General features: G+C 45.6%; 1 protein-coding gene and 1 non-coding gene across 2 annotated transcripts in view; both read left to right on the forward strand.

Annotated features, from left to right (window-relative positions):
• MEGF9 (multiple EGF like domains 9) overlaps positions 1–19,759 on the forward strand; it is a 79,989-nt gene that overhangs the window by 30,111 nt on the left and 30,119 nt on the right. The window lies entirely within an intron of this gene.
• On the forward strand, positions 12,259–12,332 carry TRNAG-UCC (transfer RNA glycine (anticodon UCC)). Its single transcript has one exon. It is a non-coding gene; the product is annotated as a tRNA-Gly (tRNA).

Genomic DNA, 19,759 nt, shown 5'->3' on the forward strand with positions numbered 1-19,759 from the left:
CCTTAATCTGTACTCTGTTACTACATCCTGCTTTTCTTCTCTTTCTGAAGATGGTAGGGAAAGGAACAACACTTGGAGAAGGGACCTAGCAAGGACAAAGATTACTCTTAGTCTAGCAAGCGGGAGGAGGAAAGATGTGAATGGAATATCCCATTCCATGCATTCTGTGGCCAAATGTGTGGTGTCTGCATCTGAACTTTTCCACAGTGCCTTCAAGAGGACCTCAGTTCTCACTCTGCTGACCTGAAATGGTAGGACAATGATAATAGCCCCTCTAATAAATACGGTACTTTAAAACATGTGCTGCAGGCAGTGAACAGGATGGACAAGGTAACCCAGTCCACTCCCTGGAGTCTTTGTGACAGCAGAGAATTTGTAGCTGGAACATGACGAAATGAAGTAAAATCCTAGTAACTTGAAAAACGGACCTGCCTCCTGACCTTGTAGAATAGAGGAATCTGCAACCTTCCAGAAGTTGATTGATGGACTCCAACTCCCATTATTCCTGATTGTTGGATGGGGCTGATGGAAGCTGGAGATCAACAAATCTGGTGGACCACAGGTACCTCTGCCCTTCCTTAAACTGTAACAACAACAACCCAAAGTTTACCCATGGTTCAGATGACACATCAAACTGTGGTTAAGCAAAAACAGCAAGAAAAACTTCTGATCTCCTCAGGACTATGCTAGCGGGGGCAGGGCTGTTCAAGCTGAGGCTTCCTGAGGTTCGTTCTTCTCATGCTTAAATGATGTATAGAGCATTAGCCAATATGGTTCCCTCCAGATGTTGCTGGACTCCACTCCCATCAACATAAGTCATTGCCCATGCTGGTTGGGGCTGATGGGAGTTGAGAGTCCAGCAGTTCCTGGAAGGCCACAAGTTCTACATCCCTTGTTAGAGGGTTGAGTTAAAAACTGGTGTAAGTCTGTCAGCCTGAGAAGGTTCATTGTCTCCATTAGGGTTGCCACATCTTGCTTTTAAATGTAGTGTCCCCTAGCAAAGCCCTTATCTCTATTTCCCCTTTTTCTTATCCAGCAGATCAGTGCCATACCAGCATATGCTGCAAATCTCCATAATTACTGGGCAGTTAATTTTTCTGAGGCTCGCTGCCTCTGTCCCAGGTTTTTATTTTTTTGCCTTTCAGGATACCTCCTTGAAATTCCACTAGGGTCAGAGTTCTTGGGGAGGTGGACATAGTTCAGTGGTAGAGCAAATATTTTGCATGCAGAGGGTTGCAGGTCCCACACTTCACATCTCTTGCAGGGTGGAGGAGGAAACCCTGGGCAGATATTGCCAGTTTGTATAGAGCCAGGTAGGGAAGCTCAGGCTCAGCGGCTACATGCAGCCCCTGGGACCTCATATCTGGCCCTTGTGAATCTTCTCACAACAAACATTCCTCCACAGTCATATCTGCTCTTCCCAGCAGATACCCTGCTTCACACCCTCCTTGAGTGTTTTTGCCTAGCTGGGAAGTATCCTTGGATTCTGATCATGCCTTCTGTTTGTCTGGATGGAGGATGAAGAGGGGTGTGTGAGTGTATGTAGAGAAGGTATTGTACCAAGGTAGCATTCACATTCATTGCACCACCCACTTTTGTCTCTGACCTCACCCACCCCAGGCATGCAGCCATTGAAAGATTGCCTAGGAATAAATGCAGTCCTTGGGCTGAAATCTTCCTCACCTGTAAGAGGTGAGCCAGCAGTAAATCACACTGTGCAAGTTGGAGTTAACTCTTTATTAGCAAAAACCAGATCTGAACAGGAGTGTCAGGCATAATGAGCAAAGGTCTTGCCCCCATGAAGCAGTTGTGGAGACTGAAGGTCTCTCCTCTCCTGGGTTTTCCCCAAGCACTCTGAGACTTCACCTGTGTGAAGCTAACTTCTCTGCCCGCTTCATGCCTCTCCTGGTTCTGGGAGACCAGGGTGGAGGAGAGCTTGTCGCAATTGGAGGGGGAGACACCCATGCCTCTTCACCAGCCAAACTCATCTCTGCCTCTTGGCCTCTCTCCTCTCCTGCTTCAGCTTCTGCCTCTGATTCTGCACTGCTCTCTGTCACAGAGTTCCCCTGCTCACTAAGCCCTGTTAGCTCTTCAGCTTCCAACACCTCCTCTTCCTAGTCTTCTCCCTCTGACCACTGATCATCATCCCAACACCAATCCCTGGGCCCTGACCTTTCTTCCCTTGGGAGTTCCGCAGCTTGTTCCTGCCACCATTCCTCTGTGTCCAACCAGTCTTTGTCATCACCCCTAATGTAGACAATACCAGGTTAGATTGACAAACAGACTTGCTGGCATATGGCAGTTCCCCATATGACGAGAAGAAGCACCATAGCTCTCTGGCAGAGCATGAGCTTTCTGGTCACATGATCCCAGGCTCAATTCCCAGAGCTGCCAGTCACTGTAGACAGCACTAAGACAAGTTTCCTGTAATCCCCAGGGTTCAGCCTCCCTCTCCCAGGCCTGAGCAGTTGACCATCTGGAGGGGGAAGGGCACATGTTTTTTGTAGTGCATGCATATTAAATATTGGAATGCCATGTAGAGCGCTTAAACAGCTAATATGAAAAAAGGGTAGGGTTGGGTATTCTGGAGGAAATAAGCAAGTAATGAGTGGGGCCAGAGGCAAAAGTGGGTGAAAAACAGATGTGAATCTTACCTTGGTGCAGTAGGCTACATTCCAGCCATGCAAAAACAAAAATTTTCTCCATGCACACCCATACACCTTATCATTCAAGCAAGCAAAAACCATTGTTGGTGTTCAAGGACACATTCCACGTAGACAAGAATTCTCATGAGAAGTGCATAGCAGGGCTGGTGAGATTCTCAAGAGCCAGAGAGAGGGCCTGGGCCTCTCCCCCACCCCCACATCCTTGTTCCACCACTCATTTCATTCCAGGAGGGCTGTGACAGTTAGCAGGGTCAGCATCTGTTGCATACAGGAGCAGCAGCAGGATTTTCTGGACCCAGTACACACTTGGGCTCTTCGGTCCACTCGCAAAAGAGGACACAAGCCTTTGCAAAATCTGCACATGCTTTGTGCATTATGCAAAACGATGCCCTCTTGCTGAAGGGTTGGAAGTAGAGTTTGGAAATGGTTGGGGGGGATTCTCTCCATACCATGTCCCCTCCTAAACCACACATCCTTCTGCACAGGACACCTCCCTCACTGGCACAGCTTTTTATTGCCCTTGTATGGTTTTCCTGGCGGTAATCTGCCCATGAATTCTGAAAATGACTCCTGCTGTCCTGGATGTATGGTAGGGAGGGATGTGCAAGTACATGTAGAACTAGTTTGCCGTAGAAAGGTAAAATTTGTATTGGTTGCTCTGCCAGCTTTTGCCACTGACCTTGCTCACCACTGACCCCCACCAGAAGCTTACTCAGGAGGCAGCATGGCCCTTGGGGTGAAAAATGTTCCCCATCACCTCCCTGGTCAATGTTACTAACATTTCAAACCAAACCAAAGCCTGTGTGCTGGATGCAAATAGATATTCACCCTCACATCTGCTTCACCCCCTAGTTTACACAAAAGCACCAATTCACAGTACTCACAGGGCTTGACTCTGTAGCATCACTTAGGGCAGGGCTTGCCAATGTGGTCCTCCTCAGGTTGGAGGACTGCAAACCCCATCATCCTGACTATTGGCCTTGCTGGCTGAGGTTGATGGGAGATGGAGTCTTACGGCCACCGAAGGGCATCACGTTGGCTGCCCCTGACTTAGAGGACCAGTTCTGTGCAGCTTCTTCAGCACAGCCCTGAATCACTCAGCTGCTCCCACCTGCCTTCCAACAGCAAGACAAACTGGAAAACTGGAACCAGTCTAGAAGGCACCTTCTGCATCCATCAGTAGCAGCTGCTATCACAGTGCTGGCAACCAGATCTGGTAGGCTGGCAAGTGAGAGCATCTGGGCTCCTTCAGAGGCAGCTCCACATCACCCTAGCAGATGCTGATGATGATCTCTCTATGAGCAAGACCCATCCTTTGCAAGATGGGAGTATGGGAAGCTGCCTCATACTGAGTCCATGCAGCTCAGTATTGTCCACACTGACCGGCAGAGTAGAGCGTGTTGAATATTTCAATTTTCAAATTCCCCAGATGAGGGGTGCTAAAACATTGTAATATGAATTTGAAGGATATTTTGGTTAAAATAATATAATTCAGTTTTGCTTGGTAAGTAAAATGTGTGTAAAGTTGCACAGATATCAATAAAAATGATTGCCAAGTACTTGTGGTATTATTATTATTATTTAGCATTACCTGACATTTTCAGAAGGTAAAATTAAAATTCTTTGTTTTCAGAAAGCAGTTGATGTGCTTTTTCATCAAACATAGGTTTATCAAGTTAAATGTTGTCCAATCACAAAAAAATATATAGATTGGAATTCCTCAAACCCAGAAGAAATTTGCAAAAATTAAGCCCCACCTCCTAAAAGGACACGCCCTACTAGCAAAGGCTCTTCAGGGTTTCAGACAGGACATCCCTAGCCTCACTTGGAGATGCCATTGAGGGTGGACCCTGGAGCCTTCTGTTTGCAAAGCAGGTGCCAAAAGTAGCTGGAGGCTGGCACCAGGCAGCTAATCCAGAAGCATGTAAACAAAGGCGGACCGTATCTTCAAGGTCAGCCTGGACACCCAAAGTGCTGGCTAAATGCTGGGTTATTCCCAAGCCAGTTCTGGCTCACAGTCTCTGTCAATAAACCCAAGGCTGGCTCCAGATACACCCTGGGGGGTGGGGGGTGGGAGAGTGAGTTAAGCAAGTTCTTTGTGTGATGTCTCTCTCCCACCCCCGCTTGCAAACATCTCAAAATCTCCGACTTCTTGGAAGTTTACTACTACTTGAAGGCCTTTTGACATTTTTTAAAATTATCTTTTGTGTCTGCCTGATTGTTTGACTCTCCCCCTCACCTCCCAGCTGTTCTTTTTTCAAGAGGCTTGTTTGTGCCAAGAGAAAATAAATTCCAAAAATGAACAGGGATAAATAAAGAGGCAGCCAAACTATTCTAAAGAGATCAGGCTAGTGGCTGTTGTTCCTCAAGAGAAGATGTCGTCTGTAAGTCAGGGGGTATCATCTTCCCCATGGACCTGTCAATTTAAGTCTCACTTCTGTGGCCCCTGTCATGTTCTCCCTCCTTCTAAAGTTTGGGGTCATGACTGATACCTGTACAGTGGTATCTCAGGTTAAGAACTTAATTCGTTCTGAAGATCTGTTCTTAACCTGAGGTACCACTTTAGCTAATGGGGCCTCCTGCTGCCACCGAGCCGCTGGCGCACAATTTCTGTTCTCATCCTGAGGTAAAGTTCTTAACCCAAGGTACTATTTCTGGGTTAGCAGAGTCTGTAACCTGAAGCGTCTGTAACCCGAGGTACCACTGTACTGGTATAGGTCTGTAATGATGTGGGTTTTTTGTTTTTTGTTTGTTTGTTTAAGGAAGAGGCCTTTTTAATGAGATCCAGGTGTCTGGATCAGGGAGCTGCTTTTTAAAATTACAGTGGTACCTTGGGTTACATACGCTTCAGGTTACAAACTCCGCTAACCCAGAAATACTACCTCGGGTTAAGAACTTTGCTTCAGGATGAGAACAGAAATCGTGCTCAGGCGGTGCGGCAGCAGCAGGAGGCCCCATTAGCTAAAGTGGTGCTTCAGGTTAAGAACAGTTTCAGGTTAAGAACGGACCTCCGGAATGAATTAAGTACTTAACCCGAGGTACCACTGTACTACAATACCCCCCAGCATATTGTCACCCACTGTGGAGCACTGTGAGAGATTAAAATGCAGGCATCACCCAGATACCTGGTGCTAATGCCCTGCATGTGGGCTTTCATAGGAAGATGCTTTACACTGAGTCAGACCATTCATCTGTCTAGCTCAGTATAGTAACTGTGACAGTATAGTAACAGTATAGTAACTGGCAGCAGCTCTCTGTGGTTTCCATGACCTACCTGGTGATGCCAGAAATTGAATCCGGGGCTTTCTGCATGCAAAGCTAATTCTCTACCTCTGAGCTACGGCTCATGTGTTTTACCAGAGCTGGGTCAGAGGCATCATCTTGGAGGCATATGGGAAACTTCTGTCGACCTTTGGTGTGGCCAAATAGGGTCTTGCAATAGATGACCCTCGTGGTCCTCTCCAACTCTGCAATTCTATCATTTATTTATTCATTCATTTAACATTTTGCTTATTCAGTTACAGCAGATTCAATAAACCAACCACTGTCAGGTTGGAAACAACAGCATACCATAACGATTATTAAGCAATATAATTCACCATAATCAATCTCAGGACAGATGTTTTTAACTTTTCTCAGGTTCTTCTGCCTTGCCCAGCATCTGTTGTGGAGGTCACAGCCAGGAAGATCTGGTTTTTGGTTTCCCCCTTCCTCTCAAGTTAGGCTCCCAAATATGCACTCTTCCAGCAACTCTGAGCTTCTGTTGTCTCCTGTGGCCTAGGGATGTGGTGGGTTGGGGGAAAATCAGGAATCAAGGCAGGGCTTGTGATGGGATCCTTGGGAGGCATGGGTGACCCTCATCCCTGAAGAGGGGCTCTTCCGACTGCTTTTTATTTAATGCAGGTTCCTCCAGAGCTTTTATGGGAGGAGAGATCTCTGCCAAGGTTCTTGCTCCAAAGAAGCCTCTCCAGAGACTGGGTCAGGTGGGATCTTGATGCCCCCAAGGGTGCCTGTCCAGCCAATGTTTTCCCAAAACTGAAGGACCCTGAACAGGGCTGTATCTATGGAGGCAGATGTAGATATCTGAATGATGGCCTCCTTCCCTACGTACCTTCTTGGCTGTTAAGGTTGGGACTTGAGGGTGTGTAGTTCCATTGCTCTCAGAGGTTCAGGAGTGGTAGTGGCCCAGGAAAAGACCTTATGTGGGAGTCCCTGAGTTGTGGAATTTCCTCCCCGAAGAGGTATATGGCACCTTCATCATACAGCTTTTGCTTACACTAGTCTTTGACACTATAGATTGATTGACTGATTGACTTGCTGATTGATTGATTGATTGATCATTCATTAGATAGAACATAGATAGAACGTGGAGACAACCCTCCCTGTTCTTCTTTTGGTGAATTGTTTTAACTGATTTTAACATTGTATTTTGTACAGCTGTAACCTACCCTAGGGCTTTATGGTGAAGGGCAGGTAAGAACAACAAATATTACTAGTTAGTAACAATAATCATGTCTTGTGAAGGAAGTCAAGGATTTCTTATTAATTTCGGAGGCTTCTTATTAAGCCTCTATTTTCCTCTTTCTTTTGTTTTTAAAGCTGAACTGAAACAAACCAAGCTGCATAATTGATGCAAGCTGCCAAAATTCTGCTTCCACTTCTGCACAATTTGGGTTAGTGGTGCAGAAAATGATTGGTTTCTGGAATAAAAAATAAAAAAGTACTAGATCCTTACCATCCTAGATATGTAGGATCCTGGCCGTTTAGGGCTTTATTTTAGCGTGTGTGCGCGCACACACACAGAGCACAACTTAAATTGCACCCCAATGCTTTAAAGAGGCAGCTGCTGCAATTTCCATCCCCCCCCCCCGCTTTGCTTTTTCTACAAGCTTTGCAGATCCAGGAGGTGGAGGGGAGATGCCTGGTCTCCAGAGTCCCTCTCTGCCCTCTTTCCAAGTGCTCAGTTTACTGCGTAAAATAGTCCTGGCATTTTTTTTGGCACAGGTTCCTGCTCAAGCAGTGACACAGCAAAAAGAAAGAAAAGGGGATGAACGCATTGCAGCAGCTGGCGCTGCTTCTGTCACTGGGCCAGTGGCTGACGTTGAAAGAGCAATGCCAAGTGCATAATTACACAGTGGATGCCCAATACATCTCCATGCCAGCTCCCTGCACGTGTGAGTTGATTGGTGTAAGCTTCCATCAACGGATGGAGAATCAAAGGAGCTTGTTCGGCATCACATGGCTGGGCAGTATGAAACTGACATGGCTGGTTTTTCTGGCACTTGGCTGTGTTTCCAAATTTGCTTGGGTAAACATATTGGAAATAGTGTGATCTGCATGGGATTCATTGTTAGGTGAGCAATGCTGTAGAAGGGGACCCCAGGCAAACAGAAGGGCTTTTCGATGGGCCAATCAGCTGAGAGGACCCAGGAAATACCACTCCTGCCTTACCTGAGGCTGGATGGCTTTCCATCTTCCTTATGATACAGCTTTACTCCCTCAGTTTTCAAAGGACTTTCGGAAGGAGGGCATGGGGAAATCTCAGCAGGATTTGTGGTCTGGGTTTTCTGTGTTTGTCTTAGATGGAGGGAAGGGGTAAAATGTAACCAGGCTTTCGTTCTCCTCCCCAGCTTAGCTCTTAGGGAGAACAGACCCTCCAAGTGTCCCTATTTTCCAGGAACATTCCTGATTTAGAGAAACCATCCCGGTTTCTGATTTGATCCTGGAATGTCCCACTTTTCCTTAGGATGTCACTATTTTCATTGGAGAAATGCTGGTGGCTATGGAGTTATCCAACCCCCAAGCAGTAGTGTATAGGGAAGTTCTTTTAACAAGTGTTTAATGTTTAAATATGTTTTTATGTATGTTGGAAGCTGCCCAAAGTGACTGGGGCAATGCAGCCAGATGGGTGGGGTATAAATAGTAAAATAATCATTATGAAATGGGATGTCCCTATTTTCATCGGACAAATGTTGTAGGGTATGGGGAGAATGGCTCATTCACCTTTTGTCAAGCCTCCCTTTTTCCTTCCGATTTCTGTTCTGCCTCCTTCCTTCCAGCCACTTTGTCTCCATGTTCCCCACTCATTGGCTTCCATACTTCCTGAAACCTCTTCCCTGACTGCCTCCCCTACAAATGGGGGTTCCATGACCTTCACTTGCAGCTGGGGCCCATTGGGACTGTAGGGCAGACAGCTGGAAGGCCAAGAATAGGCCTAACCTGCACCCAGAGCCAGAGTCAACGACAGGCAGAGTTTTGTCCCCATCCTCCTCCCTACTAAGTTATACAAAGGCAGGGCAGTGGTACCTCGGGTTAAGAACTTAATTCATTCTGGAGGTCCATTCTTAACCTGAAACTGTTCTTAACTCGAGGTACCACTTTAGCTAATGGGGCCTCCTGCTGCCACCGCGCGATTTCTGTTCTCATCCTGAAGCAAAGTTCTTAACCCGAGGTACTATTTCTGGGTTAGTGGAGTCTGTAACCTGAAGCGTCTGTAACCTGAAGCATCTGTATCCAATGCTTTGGATTGAATCTAATCCTCTGCTACTCAGAGTATACCCACTGAGGTTACTGGGCATGACTCTCTCTTTTTAAAATGCAGTAAAATGGCTACATACAAATGCAATAAAACACAGAATACAGCACAAAATAACACATAGTGCAACAACAGCAATTCTAACACATTGTGGCTGGTTTTTGGAGTTGCTTTGGGCATGACTTTTTTAGGTTCATTAATTTCTGCGGGGGTACTCTGAGTAGAACTTAGTTGCCTACAACCCCGTAAAGACAGATTTAATACCATACCATCAGTGTTGTTCAAATGCCTTTGCCTAGCTCTGAAATGGTGACAATGCTGGCATCAGACAGGCCCCTCTAGGGAGAGCATTTCATGCCTTCATTGCAATTCAAGGCAAGCTAGATTTATTTTGGTTGCTCAAAATTCTTCTTATTAGTGTGCGCCACACTTGAGGTTTAGAAAGAAAAGGAACACCCAGTTTAGCAATATGTTGGAACCAACGGGGTCTCGGTTTTGCTGGAACCAGTTTAGATGACTCATGTTCCTTGTCTTCTCTGTCCTCCTTTTGCTTTGGAAAGTCTTCTTGTTGAGCAACAAAGCAAGGGGACTGGTGAGACTGGGAGTGAAAGCCCTCTTGAACAAGTATTATAGGGGCAGCAGATCAGATAAAAGCTTTCCTTTTCATTTCTCCACACAAGATGATCTCACAAGAGTGCCAGCGGGCTGCTTTAAAAGAGAAAAGAAAAGCTAAAACTGGACTGTTTTCTTTTTCTTTTTTAACCTAGTTTTAAAAACTCCCTGGGCTAGAAACTTCTGTGAATCTTTTCTACATAGAATTGTAAAGTTGGAGGTAAGAACAAGGGTCATCTAGTCCATCCGCCTGCAATGCAGGAATCTAGAATCTAGAAAAATGGCCAAGACTGAAGTCTGATGAAGGGAACAGGCTGTGGTCAGAAGAACGTCAAGCTGTTCCAGTGCTAGTCCTACTTAGGACCCATTGAAATATATTACTCTGACTAATTTTGGCCTAGTCATTTCAACAGGTCATCTCTGAGTCTGTCTTAGTTGGATACAACCTTTTACTTCATGATTACATTTATATCCAGCTGTCCCTCCATAGCTGTGCACTAACCAACCACTTTATGCAGGTTTGCATGGGCAGATGTCATGCCAGACATACTGCAAGGTCAATCGCAGCCCACCCAGCTAAAAGCAACCTGAGTTCTTTGTCCCTGCTCATCACGACAAGTAGATTACTTTTATAGAAGGCCTGGTGCTTCTTTATTGGCTGGGATGGTTCAAGTCTTAGGGTCAGATGACGGTTTGAAGGCGCAGAGTGAACCTAGAGGGCATCCATGAGCCACAAAGCCTAAATTTACATGTTTTGCTGAGACATCAAACAAGTGGTGGTGCAGAAAACACAGTGCTGAAGAATGGCTGCTGGTGGGGTGTGTGTCTGGTTTGAGACTCCCTCCACATAACCTATGCGCTTTAGAACCAGCGGTGGTGTAGTAGTTAGGGTGTTGGACTAGGACCTAGGAGGCCAGGGTTCAAATCCTCACTTAGCCATGAAACCAATGGGGTGACCTTGGACTCATCACTGACTTCTCTCAGCCTAACCTATCTCACCTGGTTTTTGTGAGAATAAGATGGGGAGATGGAGAACTATGTTTGCCACCTTGAGCTCCTTGGAGGAAAGGTGGGAGGATATAAATGCAAAAAATAAATAAAATAAAAATAGCATTTACCACATAGCCTCAGCGCTCTGACCATAGCACTTGTGTTCTTTAGGGCATTGTTGCCCTAAAACAATGATGTGTGGCAGAAAGTAGGTGAATGTGCCCATTTCCCAGCCCCTCTGAAAAGAGATGTTTCAGGGCATTCATCCGCAGGGAGATGTATGAACTCCAGGTGCAAGAGAAAGCCTGTAGGGATTCCACTGTCATCCAATAGCAGATGTTCCTTCAGACTATGGCAGATGGGAGAGAAGGGGAGCAGAGCCACTTCCTTGGCTTGGCTGAGGCACCTGCTCTGTGAACTCCTTTCCATTCCATCTGATTGTTAGGAGAACCCTGCAACTAAGGACTGTTGCCTGACAGTTGTATGTGCACAGTTCTACTCAGAGCAGACCCACGGAAATTAATGACCCTATGTTAGGAATTTCCATTAATTTCAATGGGTCTGCTCTGAATAGGACTAGAATTGCAAACAACCTCCCTCTCCTCCATCCCAGTATTTTTCCCCTTTTGTGTTATGTCTTTTGGATTCTAAGCATGAGATCAGACACGGTCTTATTATTGATATTTGTAAGCTGCTCTGGAAACCTGATTTTGCCAGGGGGACGGGGCTGAGAAGTGAGCTAAAAGTGTTCTAAATAAAATAAAGTATGTGTGTGTGTGTATGTGTGTGTGTGTGTGTGTGTGTGTGTGTGTGTGTGTGTGTATATATATATATATATATATATATATATGTTATAGCCTGCTTCAGAACAGCTCTATCTGCATTCTGCAGTGCTTTGCTGCATTTGGTTGAGTACAAAAACAGCTGAGATCCTGCTGAATTCTGCCTGCTCTGTTGGCTAGGGACTGTTCCTCTAATTATTTTGCTCAACATGCTTACTTATCGGATTGCCTTATCCCCTTATCGTGTTTGCTGGACTCTCCATTTTCAGTGCTGCTTTTGCATTAATTATATCTGCAACAGAACAACGGGACTTAAAAGCCCACAGTTAATTTATTTAAATGACATCCAGTAGATTAACCTCCTAGGTTTTCGTCTGCAACTTTAAGACTCTGCCTCGGGTAGAGTCAGACTGTCTACCCACACAGTTCAATGTCATCTGCTCTGACTGGCAGCAGCACTCCAAGATGTCAACTGGATGTCTCTCTTATCCCCTTCTGCTTTCTTTCCAGCGGCAGAGGTCAGGACTTGAACTTGGGACCTTTTGTACGCGTTCTGTGAGCCACAACCCTGCTGGCGAAGGTTCATTTTGAATGTGCCCTTTCAAGAGGGAGTTTGGTAGCTCTGAGATTCCGCATGGATTGACTGTGCAGAAGACAACCAATTGTGTTTGGGGGAGGGCCATAGCTCAGTGTGAGAGCATCTGCCTTCCATGCAGAAGGTCCCAGGTTCAATCCCTGGCATCTCCAGGTGGGCCTAGGAATCCCTGGAGAGCCACCAACCGCCTGTGCAGACAATACTGAACTAGATGGACCTGACTCTGTATAAAGGCAGCTTCCTATGTTTCTAGAGCTCCTATGAGCACTTCCATTCATGCAGAAGGTTACGGGTTCAATTTCTGATGTCTCTGAATAGGGTCAGGTATTACCGTATTTTCCCATGTATAAGTCCCCTATTTTTGGGGACTCCAAATTAAGAAAACACCTCTTAGCACTGCCCATGTATAAGACGAGCCCCAATTTTAAACCAATTTTTTTTTGGTAAATAAACCCCCTAGTCTTGTACATGGAAAAATACGGTAAACCCTGCCTGGAACCCTGGAGAACCAATCAGTGTAGACAATTGTTGGCATCTATCTGTCTTGAGACAATGGAGTGCACCTCCAGGGATGAAGTCTAACCACTGTGTTATCAGTACGGAAGTGACCTCTCTGGGGTGCAAGCCTGACAAGGTCCTGGACTGCCCAGATGACCAGACCTTCCTCTCGGCCTTGCTGCTGGGGTGCAAAGGAAAGCAGAGCAAGACGTTTGGCCCCAGCTTGACTGCAGGAGTTGCCAGAAGGAGGCGTTCAATGCTCCATCCAACCATTTTCGGAACTCTACTTAATACTTGTGTAGGGTTTACTCCTTAGCCTTTTCATCTCTCAAATATATCCTGCAAGGCATTGGAGGTTTAGGATGAGAGTTTTCCTCCTTCTCCCCGATGGGCTACCTTCCCAGGTTGACAAGCCCCATCTGCCTCTCACTTCCCTCCACAGCACCTGCAGAAACCGCCATCTTGACTGTTGGACTCAAAATTAGTCTTGTCTGCTCAATCTGCCAGAGCCTGTCTTTGCATGCAGAGGAAGCCCCTAACTCAAAGAAGGTTTGAGACCCATCGACTACTCTCACCTGGTCTGGCTGGCCAGTTGAAACTGTTTCCTGGGGTCACTGTTGCATGGTGAGAGCTTCTAGAAGCCACAGGGGAGAGCTGAGTGCAGGGTGAGGACCAAAGGTGGACAAACTACCCCAGAAGGAGCATGATGTGTTCTCCACCAGAGGTATTACCCTTCCCCTAACAGAACACGTAGACAGTCCTGAGCTATTTTAACTTGGTATAAGGCAGTGTTCCATGCTGACTCTTCAGCCCCAAACAATTGCCGTGTTCCTCAGGCATTGTTGGGCAAATCCATTTTTGACAGAGTGACATGAGGCGTCTCCTGATGCATGTCCACCTTCAACAGCTTGGATAATCTTTTTGCAGAGCCAGCAGGTGAAAAGTGCCTTGAGGCTGACAGTTTTCTCCTTCCTTCAACACCTGGTCCTGAGTCAGCCTGAAACTGCCACCTGGGTGCTCACAGAAGTGGGAGCAAAGTTTTGTGAGGGCATATGAGCTGAGTCCGTGTCTGCGTGGGTCATACGGAGGCTGAAAAAAATATTGTTATTGTGCTACGCAACTTGAGACCGCTGGTAATCTAATTGCATTGATAGCAATGCAATTTTATCCATGTATTTATTATTAGATCTATATCCCACCATTCTTCCAATTAGCTCAAGGTGATGTACAGTATATGGCTCTCCTCACCTCCATTTTATCCTCACAACAACCCTGTGAGGTAGGTTAGGCTGAAAGACCGGGATTGGTCTAAAAGCCACCTAGCAGGCTTCATGGCTGAATGGAGGTTTAAACCTTGGTCTCTCCCAGGTCTTATTCCAGCAATTTAGCCACTGCACCCCACTTGCTTGCTATATAACCCTGCTCTGATAGAACTGGGAGCCCACCTGCACTACACATTTAAATCAGCATCATACCACTTTAAAAAGTCATAAGGTAAAGGTACCCCTGACCATTATGTCCAGTCGTGGACGACTCTGGGGTTGCACGCTCATCTCGCTCTATAGGCCGAGGAGGAAGGTGTTTGTCTGCAGACAGCTTCCGGGTCATATGGCCAGCGTGACTAAGCCACTTCTGGTGAACCAGAGCAGCACATGGAAACGCCGCTTACCTTCCCATCAGATTTATCTACTTGCACTTTGACGTGCTTTTGAACTGCTAGGTGGGCAGGAGCTGGGACCGAACAATGGGAGCTCACCCTGTTGTGGGGATTTGAATTGCCGATCTTCTGATTGGCAAGCCCTAGGCAGACCACAGCGCCACCTGCGTCCCTTAAAAAAAAAGTCATAGCTTCTCCCAAAAGTTTTCTGGGAACTATAATTTATTAAGGGTGCTGAGAGTCATCAGGAGGCCCCCAATTACCCTCACAGATCTACAGTTCCTAGAGTGGTTGAACAATCAATCCTCCTTTCCCTCATTGTCCTGTATGGGCCCTCAGTCACCCGTAGGCAATATGGGGAAAATAATTCTGCCATGTTGTACAGGTTTAGTTACTGTTGCCATATGTCCAGAATTTTCTGGACATACCTGGAAAACTGCAGTTGGAAGTCTGGGCGAAAATTGTCAAAATGTCTGCGTTGGTAGTGTCGTTTTTGCCAATTTTCCTTTGTTGTTGTTGTTTAGTCGTTTAGTCGTGTCCGACTCTTCGTGACCCCATGGACCAGAGCACACCAGGCACTCCTGTCTTCCACTGCCTCCCGCAGTTTGGTCAAACTCATGCTGGTAGCTTTGAGAACACTGTCCAACCATCTCGTCCTCTGTCGTCCCCTTCTCCTTGTGCCCTCCATCTTTCCCAACATCAGGGTCTTTTCCAGGGAGTCTTCTCTTCTCATGAGGTGGCCAAAGTATTGGAGCCTCAGCTTTAGGACCTGTCCTTCCAGTGAGCACTCAGGGCTGATTTCCTTCAGAATGGAGAGGTTTGATCTCCTTGCAGTCCATGGGACTCTCAAGAGTCTCCTCCAGCACCATAATTCAAAAGCATCAATTCTTTGGCGATCAGCCTTCTAGCTTAAAAATTTCATTTTTTTGTGATTTTGCCAAAAAAGCTCAAAAACATTTGTGTCTGGATTTTCACTTTTTGAAATATGGAAACCCTAGAAGATAATACTTGTCAAGCACTTTGAGCACTTGAAAATGTGGCCTGGGAATCTAGGGTCCAAAACCCCTCCCCCCACATCCATGAAACTCACTAGGTGACCTTCAGTTAGTCTCTCAGCCTGCTTTACGTTACAGGGCTGCTGTGAGGATAAACCGGCGAAGGGGAGAACCTTGAGCTGTTTGGAGGAAAAGTGGGGTATAAACAGTGCTTTTTTTCTTTAAAAACAAACAACATGTTTAGGGGTACTCTCATTTTCCTACTCATATTGAGATACTGCCCCTCAACGACACCAAACTTAGATTCACAAAATGTTTAGGGTATGCGTACCCCTGCGTACCCCCAGAAAAAAAAGGACTGGATATAAATATCATAAGTCAAGCAAATTAAAGTAAAATAAATCTGTTGACTGCAGTATGAAATGTTGCCTTTTGCAAAGTGTGGGTGGGGCTAGAGCCAAAAAGGGGTAGTTCACCCACTTTTTAAACTTGCCCCTCCTTTCCCTGTTTCCTGCCCCACCATCCCTAGATCGTCCGCCATCATTTCCATCTACTGTGGTACCTCTGGTTAAGAACTTAATTCGTTCTGAAGATCCGTTCTTAACCTGAAACTGTTCTTAACCTGAGGTACCACTTTAGCTAATGCGGCCTCCCGCTGCCACCACACAATTTCTGTTCTCATCCTGAAGCAAAGTTCTTACCCTGAAGTACTATTTCTGGGTTAGCGGAGGCTGTAACCTGAAGCGTCTGTAACCCGAGGTACCACTGTACTTGAAAACAGACTGAGGGCAACATAAATTTCAGCAACTAATTCACTAAGGGTTTGCTGCAGGTTCCCCACTTTTTGCCTTTAGAGATGAGCATTATTATATGTCTATTTTTTATTTTATCTATCATCAATCAAAGAGGAATCAGCCTCAGTGTGACACTGGGAAGGTTTGCCTTTTCATGCTGCACTCTAGATTAAACTAGGCAGCTGCTCAATATGTTTTGTACAAATCTGCTTGCTTTGCATTGGCAACTGGCAATTTGCATGCTTTTATGCTGAACTTGCAGTTAGTGCTGAATTTTTAGATTATTATTTTATTTCTGTACTCCCACCACCCACTTCAAAGAAAGAAAGAAAGAAAGAAAAAAGGAGCAGGTTATGGATTTGTGGTGCAGTACTGTACATGGAGATCAGAAGATAGAGATGGAGAGAACACCAGATGATTAAGCTTATGGTTACACATGATAGGATCTGTGAGAATTTAACCCTCTGCCCACCCCACCATTGGTAGTTCAGCTTTTCCAAACTTGGTTGTGACAAACCAATCCTCTGCTTTGTGGGAAATAAATGATTGCTTAAATTAGGCCGCGGTGGAGAACCTATTTCAACCTTGAGAACCACATCAGTGGAGCTCAGACCTGTGTATTTTCTATTTACCAAAGATAAAGAGCATAAAGGAATACTGCCATAGCAAACTGAAAGCAGCAGAAGAATGGAAATTATCAGTGAACTTGTTTTTCCAAGACATTACTAAAAAAAACACATTTCCACCCTGTAAACCTCTTTTGCATTTTTTACGTATTGAGATTAGATAGATTACACATTGCATCTTCCTCCCAATGAACCCATGCTGGTGGAAATATCCGTACTAATACAATTAAAACTTCTATAAACAGACAGTGAGGTAGGGCAGGTTCCCACAGGAATCTGATTGGCACTGGTAGAGCACTACTGACAATCGGCCTCGGTCCAGTATATCTGAAGGAGCGTCTCCACCCCCATCGTTCTACCCGGACACTGAGGTCCAGCACCGAGGGCCTTCTGGCGGTTCCCTCACTGCAAGAAGCCAAGTTACAGGGAACCAGGCAGTGGGCCTTCTCGGTAGTGGCACCCGCCCTGTGGAACGCCCTCCCACCAGATGTCCAAGAGAACAACAACTACCAGACTTTTAGAAGACATCTGAAGGCAGCCCTGTTTAGGGAAGATTTTAATGTTTGATGTATTACAGTATTTTAATATTTTTTTGGAACCTGCCCAGAGTGGCTGGGGAAGCCCAGCCAGATGGGCAGGGTATAAAATTATTATTATTATTATTATTATTATTATTATTATTATTATTATTATTATTATTATTATCTCTTCCCCAGCCTCTTGGTGTACTCACTTCCCCCGATCGTTTTGCTTGCCCTTTTCTGCACTTTCCCCTCTTGGCAATGTCTTTTTTTCATACATTGGCCTGGAAGCAAGAGAGGTTGCCACTTTGCCAAAAGTAGGCAGGTTTAGGTCTGTTCAAGGCCTTGCAGGGGTGCCAACTTGAATTAAATGGGGGGGACAGGTAAGACCCACCCCACATAATCAATCACATGGCATAGTGCATACACCGTATTTGAATGGCAATGTCCATCAACTTGGGAGGGGGGCTGACCTCCTCAAATATTTTGTTGGGGGAGCCAAATACCCCTCAGCCCCTAGGACAGTGATGGCCAAACTTGGCCCTCTGGCTCTTTTGTGACTACAACTCCCATCATCCCTAGCTAACAGGACCAGTGGTCAGGGATGATGGGAATTGTAGTCCCAAAAAAGCTGGCGGGCCAAGTTTGGCCATCACTGCCCTAGGAGTTGGTTCTCATGAGGCCTTGGGTGTGTAAAGACCCACATGCACAATGTCTTCAGTTTCTTGACAGAAGAGAGGCGGGATATAAATAAAAATAGCATCCATAGATTCTATACACATTTCCCTGAGCTCCTTGGGGCTTAACCGGATGTAGTTGTGCCTAGGAGAAAGCCACTGAAGGAGATAAGAGCTGATGATGAGCTCATTGACTTTGTGAATTTAGGGAATGGTTTGTTTCTGTCTTCAGTTTCTTAAGATGCCTTGTCAGCAGTTGGAAGGTTTTCCCTGTGATCATCATTTATTGAGGAGCTTATGCACTGCTGGCAAGACAAGTCGATGACATGTAATGTTTAAAGCGGGGAGCCAGGGTGGGGGGAGCAGCTTGCTTTCGTGAGTTGCTGCTAGATTGTAGGGACTGCTCTTGAATTGCTGGGAAGAATGTCCTGGAAGGAGCTGAAAGAGCTCAAAGACACTGCTCAGTTAAAAGACACTGCCCAGTTACGTAAAGCTTTTTACCATCATCGTTGTTTGTTGTTTAAATGTATTATCTGGTAGAGAATGAAAAGCATAATGGATTATCAAGAAGAGGTACAAAAATCATAAAAGTTCAAAATGAAAAGAGGGGTCAGGTTTTTCCTTTTAAAAACAACAGTGAGTATTGTTGGTAAAGCATATTGATTAATATTGTATGGAAAGTCTTACCTTCAAGTGAAAAAGGCTATTTGTTTCCTCCAATGCGCTATTACTACTAAACACAATGATAATATAGTGCTACTACTAAAAATTCTCTCTCTCTCTCTCTCTCTCTCTCTCTCTCTCTCACACACACACACACACACACATATATATATATATATATATATATATATATATATATATATAGAGGTAAAGATACCCCTGACCTTTAGGTCCAGTCGCGGACGACTCTGGGGTTGCGGCGCTCATCTCACTTTACTGGCCGAGGGATCTGGAGTACAGCTTCCAGGTCATTTGGCGAGCATGACTAAGCCGCTTCTGGCAAACCAGAGCAGCGCACGGAAACGCCGTTTACCTTCCTTTGTCAAGAATGCTTTATCCCATACACTTTTATATATGAGTATTACATATATGCAGCAAATCTTCCCTCGCCTTCTAATGAAGGAAGGATTTGTTTCCTACAATGTTTTTCCAATATTGATGCAAACAGATATTAAGAAATTACCAATTAATGCTTGTTTAACTCTGTAGTTTTAATATGCCTCCAAAGTAATATGAGCAAATCTAATGGCAGAACACAGACATCATGATTTTATGACTGTAATGGCTTTCGGGTGAAATTCATTACATCTCTGCATGCCCACTGGATTCGTCATAGATCTACGTCACACCAGCACTTTGCAATGGAATCTCCACTGCTGAGCAGCAGGATTGAATTTGCTCAGCTCTCTTAAAGTGCTCTCCTGAATTAAACCGCCGTTTAGTGAATAAAGCAAGAGTTGCCAGGGCTTTTGGGGGGGGGGCAGAGGGCACATTTGAAATTTTGAGAAAAGTATCGTGGGTGCCAGTCACAAAATGGCTGCAAAGGGGAGGGGGAGTTGCATGACATCATGCAAAATGGCTGCTATATCAAAGAGGCAGGAACACAGATTGGTGCAGGCCTGCCAACCGCATGAACTGCCACCTAATTGTTTCAGGGAAAAGACACATTAACACACACTGCCCCTCTGCCTTGGGCCATCCCCATATCTGCTCTGAAGGGTTGTGGGGTGGCAGAGACTTATGGAGCCCCCAGAACAGATTTATTGGGGGGAGGAGGTTGCAGAGTGGAGGAGAGGAGGAAAAAACCT

The sequence above is a fragment of the Podarcis raffonei genome, chromosome Z (assembly GCF_027172205.1).
Source record: "Podarcis raffonei isolate rPodRaf1 chromosome Z, rPodRaf1.pri, whole genome shotgun sequence".
NCBI lineage: Eukaryota > Metazoa > Chordata > Lepidosauria > Squamata > Lacertidae > Podarcis > Podarcis raffonei.